Genomic DNA, 13,991 nt, shown 5'->3' with positions numbered 1-13,991 from the left:
TTGGTTGGTTGGTTGTTTTTAATCAGAATGTAGTAATCAGAGTTTTCCACTACTGGGGGTTATCATCAGTTAGCTTCTTTATATATTCAGGACAGGATATCACAAAAATTTCCTGCTCGGGTACAGTGACTACTTCTTCTTTACTATTTCTGGCTGATTGCTCTTGCAGTACAGGCTGCAATCCTGTGGTTAACATTACCCAAAGAAGCTAGTCTTACATCAGACATGCCTGCTATGAGTGAAGAGGTAAAACTGCTGCGTGACAAGGGTTGTGCCGGCAAAAGTCCCAAGCATAAGTAGGACTCCACAGGCAAAACTGCACTGACTATTGGAAATGGTATATGCAGAAAGGACAGCATCACAGTGTGTAGGTGGAGGTGACATTAGCAGACCACAATCGCTTTTATTGAGGCGAAAACAAGCTGTTTGGATAAGCCCATTATTTCTAGCTGTAGCTCCATCCACCCCTGGGTCAGCTTTAGAAAAATTTCAAGTATTGGCATTCAACAGAGAAGCACTGTGAATTTTAATCCTAAAAATCTTCCCAGCTGCTTAAAACTTCACTGTCAGGAAAACATATGTGAAGGGACTCCAGGTTATGTAGTTCTGTTCACCAGCTCCAAAACACCTAACTGTATTCAAGGCATTCCTGACCAGCCTGGTCTGACCCGTTCTTAAAGGCCTTCTGGACATAGGCCCCTGACACCTCCCCAGGCTTATAATGCACTTATTGGAGGTCCCTGCACATAGTGCCTTTAATAATATTTTCCTCATTTCTAACCTGAGTCTTTTCTGCATTAATTTAAGCCTGCTATTTCTTTTCCTATTGCAGATAAGGGGAACAGATTAATTACCTTCTGTCTGTAATAACCTTATGCTCTTTTGAAGAATATCATGTTTTCCCATTGCTCCCTCCAGCCTTCTTTCAGGTAAACAACCTGATTTCTTTCAACCTTTGCTCTCCAAATACATTTTCTCTAGCAATGATCTTTCCTGCTGTTTGTTTGGATTTTTACTGTTTGGTTCACATCTTGTGTAGTCCCTAAATCCAGTCTGAGTAAACCTTCACAAATTCAGCAGTGCTGACCAGTGGGGAATTATTTCATGTGTTGTATTGTTCATGGTTGGGATGGAGTTAATTTTCTTCACAGCAATATCTGTGGTGCTGTGTTTTGGATTTGTGATGAAAACAGTTGTGATAACATGCCGGTGTTTTAGTTGTTGCTGAGCAGCACTTACGCAGCACCAAGGTCTTCTCTGCTCCTCGTGCTGCCCTGCCAGCTGATGCTGCACAAGGTGTTGGGAGGGGACACAGCCAGCACAGCTGACTACAGCGACCCAGGGGACATCCCATAGCATATGGTGCCATGCTCAGCAATAACAGCTGGGGTAAGGAAGGAGGAAGGGGGGGACATTGGGAATGATGGCATTTGTCTTCCCAAGAAACTGTTCCACATGATGAGCCCTGCTTTCCTGGAAGTGGCTGAACTCCTGCCTGCTGTGGGAAGCGGCAAATGGATTCCTTGTCTGGCTCTGCTTTTGCACATGGCTTTTGCTTTGCCTAGTGAAGTGTCTTCCTCTCAACCCATGAGATCTCACACTTTCACCTTTGTGATTCTCTCCCCTGTCCCACCTGGGGAGTGTGAGTGAGCGGCTGGGTGGTGCTGGACTGCCTACTGGGACTAAACTACCCCACAGAATCACAGAATCATTAAGGTTGGAAGAGACCTTCAAGATCATCTAGTCCAACCATTACCCAACTACCAATATCACCCACTAAACCATGTCCCTAAGCACCACATCCAACCTTTCCTTAAACACCCCCAGGGGCAGTGATGCCACCACCTCCCTGGGCAACCCGTTCCAATGCCTGACTGCTCTTTCTGAGAAGAAATGTCTCCTCATTTCCAACCTGAACCTCCGCTGGCACAACTTGAGGCCATTCCCTCTGGTCTTATTGCTAGTTACCTGTGAGAAGAGGCTGACCCCCAGTTCCCACACCTTTCTTTCAGGCAGCTGTAAAGAGCCATAAGGTCTCCCCTGAGCCTCTAGACTAAACAACACCAGTTCCCCCAGACACTCCTCACAGGACTTGTGCTCCAGGCCCCTCACCAGCTTCGTAGCCCTTCACTGGACACGCTCCAAGGTCTTGATGTCCTTCTTGTACTGAGGGGCCCGAAACTGAACACAGTCATAGGTTTCGGGTTATAATATTTTTCATATTTCCCTTACATCTTTGTTTTTCACATGTTTTTGACAGCCACATGAGGCTGAGGCTCACTCATTCTGTGATCCACTACAACCCATAAATGCTTTTCTGAAGAACTACTTTCTAAGCAGCTACAGCTCATACTTAATTTGTGCAGTTGATTGCTCCTCCTCAAGTGTACTATCTTGTACTTGTTCTTTCTGATTTTCATTCTGTTGTGGTTTTTGTTGTTGTTGTTGTTTTTCTTTTTTTAACTGTATATCCCATTTGCCCAGATCATTTTGAATCACACTTCAACCATTCAAGTATCATTCCTGCTCCAGGGTAAACTGAGAGAAATTTTAGCAAGAATGGTTCAGCCATTTATGAGAAGATGGAAAAAAACATCCTATTTTGCCAGTGACTTGAATAATATTTTAGAAATGTTAATATGACCCCAGCTGCCATACCTCTGTGCTCACAGGCACTACATCTTCAGCCCAGCTGCCTGTCCCTTTCTGCTGTACCATCAAGCTTCTTTATTTCCAGCTTTGCATGTTAGCAGCATCCCAACTTTCAGCTTCTGCCCACCTACTGTCACCCTACAGTTCATGTTCAGACCCTTGCCAACATCTACTAAAGCTTCTCAATTCACCTGCCCTGTCCTTTTGACTCTGCATACCTCCACACCTGCCCCAAATTTCCACTTTTTCTCTGTCTACCTGTCTCACCCTACATGTTTTTGTTTCCGGTTCTTCTGTTCAGGTACGCAGAAATTCAGGACTGTCCGCTGCCCTTGGACTACTCTTTATAAAAACATGTTTTGCTGCATCCTTGATACTTTTGCTTCCTCTAAGTCCTGCCTTCTCTGTACTTTCAGGCCTCGCTGCTGCAGATGCTTTTCTTTCCACTGGGGTCAGTGACTCAGTGGGTAGGAAAAATCCATACAACAAATACAACTCTCTGTGTAGATGTTGTGCTAAGTGCCAGAGTGCCAGCAACAGCCAATAACAGCAGTTATGGGAAAGGCCTACTCAATCATCTCAGTTGTGAGAGGCAGCACACATGATGCACAGTACAGTTAAGGCAGAAGGCCTGTTAAAGGGAAGGGTGATGTGTGTGTGAAGTTAACACTGGAGACCCTACTTGCATTTAATTTGTCTGTGTTTTTGCAAGATATCTAGAAGTGTCTACAAGTATAGCGAATTTACTGAAGTGAGAAGGCAGTACTGCCTCCATTCCCACTGTTGTGTGACTACATGAAATAATTTAACAAGCAGAATGGGACAACCCCTGGTTATGGAGGAAAGTGACTGTGGAGGGAAGTCTGAGAGTATGCATCCTCAGGCAAGAGTATCAGGAAGTGAACAAAAAAGTCTCAATATTTTTGAGATGTAAAAAAAAAGGTATAGTTACATAGTTATATAGTTATATAGTTATATATAAAGGTATAGCCAGTCATGTGCTTCTTGGAGCAGAAATCCCTACTGTACTCCCACTAACTTCCCATTGCCTTCTCATTCATCACTGAAAAGCGTGGGGCATGTAGGGAACATTATGGGAAAGTACTGGACTCTGATAATCCCCATCTGGTGAAATTAGCAGTCCCAGTTGTCTTCAGGATAATAAACCAAATGGCAGAACAAGAGCTTTGTCTGACCAAAGAGTTTATTCCACTTGGTTTCTTGTGGAAACAGCAAAGTTTGGAGGGAACTACAGGTAAAACATTGGTTTATGTTTTGTACTATGATGTCCCAAACAAGAGCAGGACCAACAACTTCAGACACTTGGGTTAAAGAACACATAACTAAAAGAGAGAGTACAAATCCTGATGAATTTATATTTCAAGTAAACATAGTAAAGAAAAAAGAATAGGAGAAAAGAAGTATTAACTGTATACTCAACAGGAAAATGAGAAACTGAAATAGAGAACTCAATTCTTCGTAAAGCTGTGTGACTGACACACATATATAAGTATTATATATATAACTATATATAACTATTATAACTATTAATATAACTATTTCTCTGTATTTATATATTTATTTTTAATATAATGAAGATTTTCCTTAAAATGGCTCTATTTACCATCATTGAAGTTAACAGTTCTCAAAAAGACCTTTCAGAATACTGTCATTACCATTTCACGTAGCATTGCTATGATTTCCAGATAAGTATTAAGTTCATATTATCATAATTAATTTAAGACTCCTTATAAATATTCAGTTAGCATTTTAAATTAGTTGGATTTTGTGCTTAGATATATTAACTAATTTGTGGAGGTTTGTTTCTTGTTTTTTTGTAAGATTTAAAACAAACTATTGATATGGGAACATGAGTGGATTAGGGCATTAGCTGTACTTCTACTAGTGATTGTGTGCATATCACATCTTAAAAAACAGACTGCGTAGTAACAGAAAGAGATAGCAATGCCAGCAAACTAGGAACACATTTGATATGGACAAAATATTTCTTCATCGAATATAAGTTTTACAGCCTCTGAATGGAAGATGGTGTACAACAACTATATTTTTAGACAATGTTTTAGATTCACAAAACCTTGTAGTGTGGGTTTACACCAGTTATTGCGTTTTCTAAATTTCTATCAGTGAGCAGTAAGTGCAAAGGCTTAGGGTGTCCATGAGTCAGAGACAGCTGAAAAAAAAAAAAATCAAGGAAAAAGCTCCTTATGTCTGTAATGCTACTCTAGAAATCCACTACTAGAGTTTTCATTGATATGATACTGAATTACATAGGCCGTTGGTGTCAGCCTGTACAGACTTCCTGTATTTTTGTTTATAAAACTAAGATTACTAAAATATTCATGTAGTTCCCCTAGTATTTCAAAATAAGTTCATATTTGTAATTTTGTGTATTAATTTATTTTGTTTACATATGGTTTTCCCCACAGTGGAGGTGTGGAAAATCACATTTTGTGTTTACCATATCATTTATATATTTATAGTAATGTATTCTGAGAACTCATTAGGATACATGGTTGGAAAATTCTCATTCTAAGTAGAATTGTTGTTAAGCAACTCTAAAATTTAATTAGAACTCTTTGCTGCATTTCATTATGAGGTTATTTCATAATCACTCAGCAGGTCCTAAGTATTTACTAATGCAGAAGTGACAGTACATGATAGTGTTGAATTATAACTGCACAGCTGGAGAAGATACTTAGAAAAATGAAGAACAGATAAACGCATAGTTTAGAAAAGCATCAGGGGAAAACTCAGCACTGAGTATCCTTCCCTCCCACCCCCCAGCCACCATTCGCAGTTGTAAATAATGCCACAAAATTCAGCATGGTCCTCTAATGACTTAAGGAGCCTACCAAATAGAACCAGCTGGTTATTTACAAATGCATCTTACAGAAATTAGGATGCTCGTAACTAGAAGAAAGGTATGTCCCTAACTAATGGAGAAATGGACAAACTGCTACCTACCACTAGGGCTGCCCAAGCTGGCATGCAGGAGTGGAATGGGGTTCAAAATTTGCTGAGAAATGCTTTTTATTCTTCTTTTGTAGGAAAAAAAATCAGAAACAAACAAAAAACCTACACAAAACCTAAACCTACAATTCCTTCCACTTAAGTAATACTCGTATTATGTACTCTCTCGAATTCTGCCGTAAAAAATGGGAGTTACGACCATCAATCAAGTCTGTTTAAAGAACATGGTAACATGCTGCTAATTCTCAGAGACCGATAGACATTATTATCACGCAGACATTATTTGTGCCCGTATCCACAGAAGTGCAGTCTATACTTTAATGCTTTCAGACACACAAAATTAAAGTTCAATGGAATACTTATATGAAAACAATGTGTCTTCCTTTCTCTTTTGACTAGGAAAATCCCAACAGGAAACACAATGTAGGTACTAAATCCCCTTAAATTAAGCAATTTCTCACAATTATTTTTGGATATTCTCATTGGTATCTTTAATCAGTATAAATATACATGATTTACTTCTTTAGCTTCCCCTGCAGCTGAGTTGGGCATTCTGCAATTGCTTACTCTTTTTCAATGCCCCAGGGAGCTTAGAATTTCCCTTTTCTTTCCTCTCCCCTTTTGTTTATTATTTACGACTCCTAACAAAGCCATTGTTTGATTCATGGACGAAAACAGAGGACACAGTAGCCTCTTTCTCACTGTTATATCCAGAGCTGAACTTCTCAGCTTCCTTCTCTTGAGTTCTTCATTTGGCCACTTCCTATATTTTCATCCTCTTTTCCTCCAGCTGGTCCCAAGGATGCCTGTTGCTATCCGTCAGCAGAATTGTGTCTGCGGATGGGGTCTTGCACGCCTTAAACCAGTCTATGCAGCTCTCCCTCCCCCTCCCCCTGCTTCTTTCCACCCCTGCACCATTTCCTCCCTTGTTCCTTAGGGAACTGATCCAGGCTAAAATCAGGATAAAACGGCTACCAAAGGTAGTTTTGCAACCCTGCTGCGTTATGGTGATTCTTTTTTCTTGTTTTTAGCCCAGCACAAAGAGGATGGTGTGCAAGCATGAAAACGGGGGCAGGAAATGTCTAATAGCTTCTTTCAATGGTCATACTGGCTAATAGAAATCTGCAAATGCAGAAGTGTCGTACAAAATGACCAGGTCCTTTTTATTTTATTTATTTTATTTTTTCAGTCAGGCAAACTCCACCTAAATCTTAAGGGTAATCTATTAACTAGGGTTCAGCATACTGGCAAAAAAAATTACCAGTCTAAGCATCTGTATGCCAATAACATAATTTATACTGATTTTGTCAGTCTGTGTCAATTTCACAAATAGGGCAGTTGCACTGAAACTATCTCTCATAAAAAACAAATAGATTCAGTTTCTGAGACTCAATGGCATCAGGTTACCTCAGACATCTGAACGTTTTATGAGCTTCTCCCATAGAATGAACACACAAGTTTTTGTTGCAAATATGCTCGATGAGACAGCATGGTCAAAAAAAAAAAAAACCACACCGCCCACAGCATCCTTAAGTTTTGACTGGCAACGTTTGCAAAGTTTGTTTACCATGTAAGTGTTAAGGAGTAGTTGTAGATGTGTTCTACTGTGAGCAGGCCCAGTAAAAATTGTGCTACTGATTGCTCTGTGGACACCACTAGCACAATGTTTAATACATCATACCTGTAAAGAACATTGCTTCCTTGCCCAAAACAGCAACCTTAGTTTAAATACATTTTCCTGTAGATACCAAACTAAACTAAAAGAAGCAAATAAAGCTTAAGAGAATAATCTTTTAATGTTGCTTTATTTAATCTTTTGCTTTTTTTTTTCCTATGTAACTAAAGAAATGTCCTGCTGAAATACACTTCCTTTAAGATAACTGACATTCTCACCAACCACACTTCCTTTTTCCATTAATAAATCCTCCTTGTCTTACAAATTCTTACACTCCTCAAATTAATTCAGGAATACAGTCATACAACTTCTGAGCACCAGACCAACACAAAATCTTAGCTGGCAAAACACTAGAACACAAAATATTATCACCTCCATCACCATAAAAATTTGGTTTGCTTACTTCCATTACAGAACATGTTTCTTGAACTTTGAAATCTCTGGTAGATTGAACGCAATATGAACAAACTTACTGTATTTCTCAGGAAGATCTAAAGTGGTAAATTATACTGACGACATAATATTGGATTTTTAGATTAAAAACTGTTCATTGCACAAAATAAAGACATCATGAATAATGTTCACCTGTGTATTTAAATTAGTTCAAGATTATACAAAACACTAATATTTTTTCATATCACACAACTTCACGTATTTTCAGCTGAAAAAAATAAATTAAAGATGGCTTCCTTCTACAAAGAAGTGGCAGCAAAGGCAGTAATAATAATAAATTCATACCTACAAGGCAGTGGTTTTGTAAGAGCTCCATTAATTCATACTGTACTGTTGAAGCATATCTGTCTGTTGTGCAAGAATAAACTATTATTAAATATATATATATATACAACAATAGATAAATACATAGCCATGCTTCATTTTGTGCATTTGCTACTGTCTGTGCAGACTGATTAACTGTAATTACATATATGTAAATAATACTTACCTATGAATATTCACAATTATTTCACTTCTTAATTTTTACAGATGTTCCCAGAGCTTAATATACTGGTTAATAACTTCATAAAGACCACTATGGAGATATAATAGATCAAACAAATTCCCATTTCTGCTTTTTGAAGGGCAGAGGTAGAATGATCACTGAATAAAGAGTTTTAAATGGAATTGGGAAAGCAATAGTCACCTCATTTGTATCACAAGACTCCTCTCCCTCATCATTAGACTTCCACTGTACCAATACTACAGACAATACTGGAGATAGGGGAAAGTTACACTGTTTTCTCTTATTTTACATTAAATAAAATTTTAGCCTGTGCTCTAAAAAAATTGTATTAGAAAACAATGTTATAAATAAAAGATAATGCAGTTATTAAAAGCATCATGTAACGTCAAACTCATTTCCCTTCATGAACAGCAACAAACCCTATAGCTAAAACATCTGCTTTTCTCCTTAATTGGCTTTGTCTGCATTATCAAATGTGATCGCATTCCAGTATTTCACAGTTCATGCCTGTCACCTTTGTATCTGACTATGTGCTTTCCTAGTGACTGGTGAAATAAAAAGTAAAACCTCCTTCAATGTTCTTTTGTAGTTTGACATATATTTTTGACAACTGTAACATTTATTTCATATAGGTCCTTGCCGTCCATATGCTCCGCGGCATAGTCATGGCATCTCAAGGGTTTTTTTCATCATTTTTTGTTCTCAATATGTAAATAAGAGGACCTGGGCAATAACATGTGTTTTCATAAAATGTATCTACTAAATGACTTTTTGAATACTTTAAATTACAAGTAGGTCCTTATTTACACTTGCTATTTAATGACATTTTCTAGTTTGGAGAAACTGCATGAGGGCAACAACACTAACAGCCATTACTGGGGGTAAATTACGTAAGCTTGTGTTTAGATAGCCAGCATGACTGAGGTTTCCAAGTCTGTTTTTCTGTACAGTAAATGCCAGAGTTGTGGTTTAATAGCAATAATGCTTGCCTGTATTTTATATATAGTACGCATTTGTTAAATGGTGATTGCATTGTAATTGTAAATATTAAATGAAATTGCCTGACATGCAGAAAAGTCAGTTGTGAACATTTAGCCTGTAATTACAGTTATTTCCTCAGTGCTGTTAGCATAGAACATTTCCTTATAATGACCATACATCACAATCTTTCTCATCACAGATTCTTTGTACTTACACATATTTTCACCTCAAAGTTTTAAGATTTTTTTTTAAACCAGAAGAATGTTTTATGAAGTCTGTGATTCTGACAGTAGTTCAAGATCAGACTGTTATCTGCAGGAGTTAATGCTACCATTGCCTCATACTTGTCCTGTAATTATCAACATCACTAAAGAAAGCCCTTGACCCGTTATGCAGAAATAATAATCTGCTTCTTTTTTCCCTGTTGTGAAGGCTGTTCTCATCCAAGGACAGAATTCCAAAGAAAGACACAAACAAAGAATTTGCGTAACATGTCAGGGTGGTCCATGCCAGCTAGGTTAACTGCACAGGCTCCCCACTCAGCCTGCACAAGGAGTTAGGTGCCTCTGTAAAGGCCAGATAGCTCAGCAGGGAGATACTTATTTAGCCACCATTAAATACTGAATGTCTCCAAGCTCCCACGACCATCTAGAGATGAGGTGCTTAATGGGGCTGAAAATTAAATGCTAGTTGAGGCAGATTTCTTTTTCTTTGGCACAATGTTCTTACAAGAACTTCCCCAGGAAATCAGGTATTACCCTTGCCCTAAGAAAGACTTCAGGTCCATCACTCCTCCCATGAACATCTCTTTCAGATGCTCAAACAGCCAGGCTGTATTTTTGATGCAGATGATATTTGTCTACATCTTGCCCCTTTTCATATTCCCAGAACTTTGTTGAAATCATTGAGTTTTGTCCTTGAAAATAGTGTAAAAGTTAGGTTGTTTTTTATTCATATACCATAAAACAATAGGCTGTATGTTGCCAATGTTTTTTAATATTGTCCAGCCAAACAACTTACTTTCTTCTATCACTCACACTGCAATACAGCAAAAATTATTAAACTGTTTTAAACCTAACATTAATGATAAGTTGTATTATGATATAAAAACCTTCCCCTAAATAACTTGCAGCTTACACCAGCCATACAGATACCGAAGGAGGCAGGTGATCCATGAGGGGGTGACAGGAGGCGCTCGGCAGGGCCTGCCACTCGTAAACAAGACAGACCTAAACATGGCAGAGCTGAGGGCTGTCCTGGCTGAGCAATACTGAGACTGCGTGGTTTAACATGCTTTGAGAAGTGAGCATGGCAGCAGAATCACAACTCTGAGCTTCAGGAGCTCGGATGGTAGCTCATTTAGGATCTACTTGGGTCCAGTGGGTGCCTAGGCAGGCAAAAAGGCCTGGGTCAGTGGGCTGTTTTTTGAGGGCAATCACCGACCCAGAGGAGCCAGCTCCCACTTGGTACCAGGTACTATGTCACCTGTGTGGTTTTGCTTTTATATGACAGCATCATCTCCAGTAGCACTTTAAGCAATACTTTACAAGCTTTAAGCACCTTTCGTACTGAGATCAGATTTACCAGCTCCACCTGGTGCAAAACGGGGTACTTAACCCTACAGACATGTACATCTCCATGGGACCCGTCAGGGTGCTGCTGAGGGTGCTGAAGTGAGCAGGCTGATGCTTTTGCAAGGCCACTCTCTGGTGTTGGAAAGGTTGTGATGATCAGGGGATGTTTCTGACGACTGGATGAAGGCTTCACACCCACCCTCAAGGAGGAGGATCCAGGCAGCTACAGACAGGGCAGCCTGACCTCTGTCCTAGAGAAGGATGGAGCTAACCCTTCTTGAAGCCATATCCAGGCACACGAAGGAGAAAGTGAGTGGGGACAGACAACATGGGTCTACCGGTAGCAAGTCATGCCTGCCTAACTAGATTCCCTCTGAGGAAGAGAATACTGATAGCATAGATAATGGGCAAGCAGGGGAGATGTAACCACAGACTGCGAGGTAAAGGGGAAAGACAAAGAAAGCAAGGGGTCAGTATCTTAGAGAACTGGTACCACAACAGGCTCAGCACAGGCTGAGAGAAACCTTCTTAAGCTTAATAAGGGTAAATGCAAAGTATTTCATCTTAACAGAAATACTCCCATGCAACAGTATGGGCTGGGGGCCAACATTGCCAAGTCCCACCTGCCCTGGTGGACACACTGAATATGAGTCAGAGCTGTGTCTGCAGTGAAGGTGGTTAACCATACAACAGGCTCCATTAGAGATCAGGAAGCAGGTCCAAAAAAAGCCATCCCTTCTTCTGTTTCAGTGCTTGTGAGGCTGCAAAGAGTGCTGCATCCTTTTTGAGTTCCCTAGCACAAGAAAGCCACTGACACAATGGAGCACATCCAGCAGTCAGGCTGCCAAGGTGGTCAGGGGGCTAGAGCACGTATCAGTCCCTAGAGAGGATGAGAAGTGGGTTTGCTTAGCCTAAGAAACAAAAGCAGGACAGATTCTAACAGGAACATGCTACGGTTTTGCCCTGTTAGAAAATCCATATGGAAAAAAAATCCTTAAGGAAAAAGGATTAAGCAGGAATATACAGAATTTTGTGTGTGAAATATGCACAGAATTTTGCTACATGTACATTTATACCAGAAGTTTATTTGTAGGAAACTTCTGCCTCTTCTATTGAACTTTAAAAAGTTCCAGTGTCAGGCTGCCCTTAGCCTCCCATTTGCTGTCATTGCTGCTGGCATTCTGTTCCTTTTAGGACTATAATACAGAGAATTGGATCTGAAATCAGAAGTACTATTTATAAGTCCTTTTCACCCTTTTCTCACAGGTAAATAAATTTAAGTTTTTCTACCACCAGATAACTCAAATACTGTGCTGTATTTCACTCTTCTCTCCCTAAAAAGACTTACATTTTTTAAAAGTTATAACTTAAAAGCTATTACATTTTTATTCTGAACAGAAATGCTTGACATTATCAGAGCAAGATATTAAGAAATAAGGTTTTATATCGAGTACCAAATGTTATATTTACTGTTCTAATTGCATTCTGTATTCAGCTTTCATGAAAACTTCTCCTGCTGATATGACCTGAAATTCCATTCTTTCAGTGCAAAGTCACAGTAATGCTCTTACGGAGGACCAGTACCCCACATCCTTTTGGAAATCCTTTAACATTTCTAGCTAGTACTTGAAGATGACATTATCACAACCAGCTGTTGCTTCTTTCCTTAGGACACTGCCTTCATTCAACAAGAAGGACATTGCTGGGCTATAATGACATTCATCACTGCGGACAAACTGGTATCCAATAGGATTAGGCTGGTCCCTGAGCTGTTCTTGAAGCCTGGCTTATTTGGAAACCAGCCACATTCTTTGGTCTAGCCGCTGCCTTATTCTACAATTTGAGGGTGAATACCTTTAAAGAAAGTAGAACACAGTTAAGTTTCTGAGAACTCTTTTCTTCTACTATCTTGCCTTAGTGATAGAGAGTTTAAAATGAGATATTCTGATGCAGGTATCTGGCACTGCCATAACCAATTTACTGTTTTCAGTTTCTCTAATAACTGCAAGTAAAAAACAGCAAACTGTCATCATTTATATCAATAACATTCAAGACATTGAGTGACAATGTTGTAGGTTTCATACTGAATTATCTAGAAGTAATGAAAAATTGCACTTTATTTTTCCCATAAATATGAATACATTCCTGAAGAACACAGCATCTGAAATTCTGCAGTGTCAAATACACTGTGGATGTAGAAACCTATTTGGCAGCTGAAAAAAATGTTAGCAAGAAAAAGTGGATTTGTAAAATAGCAAGAAAAGAGGAGAGGAACTACTTTCTGATAGAAGACTACATGTAACTCAAGTTAATACTGACAATTGCCTTCATCGGCTTGCACAGGCTTTCTGTCACATTTCCAAGTGAAGTGCAGTCATACCTCTCCTCCTGATCACTACCGCAGTCAGCTGAGATTGCAGCCCGTTTCCTGAATTTGGCCTGTAAGAACTCTTTTTATCTGAAAGACTGAAACATGCACTACTGCTTGGCATGCAGAAGCAATACACACACACCGTATGTACTCAGAGCACAAAAGCATTACAACTGGTGATAAAGAACGTGGTTCTGAGAACCAATACAGTGGATTAAGCATGAAATAATAACTGGTACACAACCACTTATGTCATTCTCCACCTTACAACTAAGTATGCATTCCTTAAGTTGTTTTCTTTCCTTCCTTTTCTTGTCTGAAAAACAAAAAACAAAAACAAAACAAAACAAAAAAACAACGTGTAATGCTTCTCATTAATTCTGAAAGCTTAAACACAGATCTGGAATCATCACATGCCAAAAAATTGTCCTGAAATATCTGCAGAGCAGTCAAGTGCTGAACAGCTAGCAGTACTTAGATTTATGTTGTTGCTTACACTTGAGAACATGCACAGAAGCCTTCCGGGAAGAACATTCTGAAAAAGAAGACTAGTCCACTGCGGGAGGTAGAGAAGGAAAAGTCAGAAAAGCAACACAGTGCCTGTAAGGCAGGGGGAGGGAGGGAAGAGGATGGAAAGCACGTGAACTTCTTTTAGCAGAGATGACTAAATGTTAACATAAATACAGAAAAAGAGGCGCGTGTGACTTCAGGTGATCAGCTGAGACAAAGATAATACTAAATACAATCCTGTTTAAGTGCTTTGAATGGCTTTGCTCTTGCTTTGAA

The 13,991-nt window shown here is 39.3% G+C and overlaps 1 long non-coding RNA gene across 1 annotated transcript; it reads right to left on the bottom strand.

Moving 5' to 3' along the window:
• Nucleotides 1–1,829: 1,829 nt before the first annotated feature.
• LOC121062227 lies at nucleotides 1,830–13,324 on the bottom strand. The gene is made up of 3 exons (XR_005815478.1): nucleotides 13,314–13,324; nucleotides 11,472–11,474; nucleotides 1,830–2,115 (listed from the first exon to the last, which is right to left on the bottom strand). It is a non-coding gene; the product is annotated as an uncharacterized LOC121062227 (long non-coding RNA).
• Nucleotides 13,325–13,991: the final 667 nt, after the last annotated feature.

The sequence above is a fragment of the Cygnus olor genome, chromosome Z (assembly GCF_009769625.2).
Source record: "Cygnus olor isolate bCygOlo1 chromosome Z, bCygOlo1.pri.v2, whole genome shotgun sequence".
Taxonomy (NCBI): Eukaryota; Metazoa; Chordata; class Aves; order Anseriformes; family Anatidae; genus Cygnus; species Cygnus olor.
The sequence above is the reverse complement of the archived record's forward strand: the minus strand, read 5'-3'. Positions and strand labels throughout refer to the sequence as shown.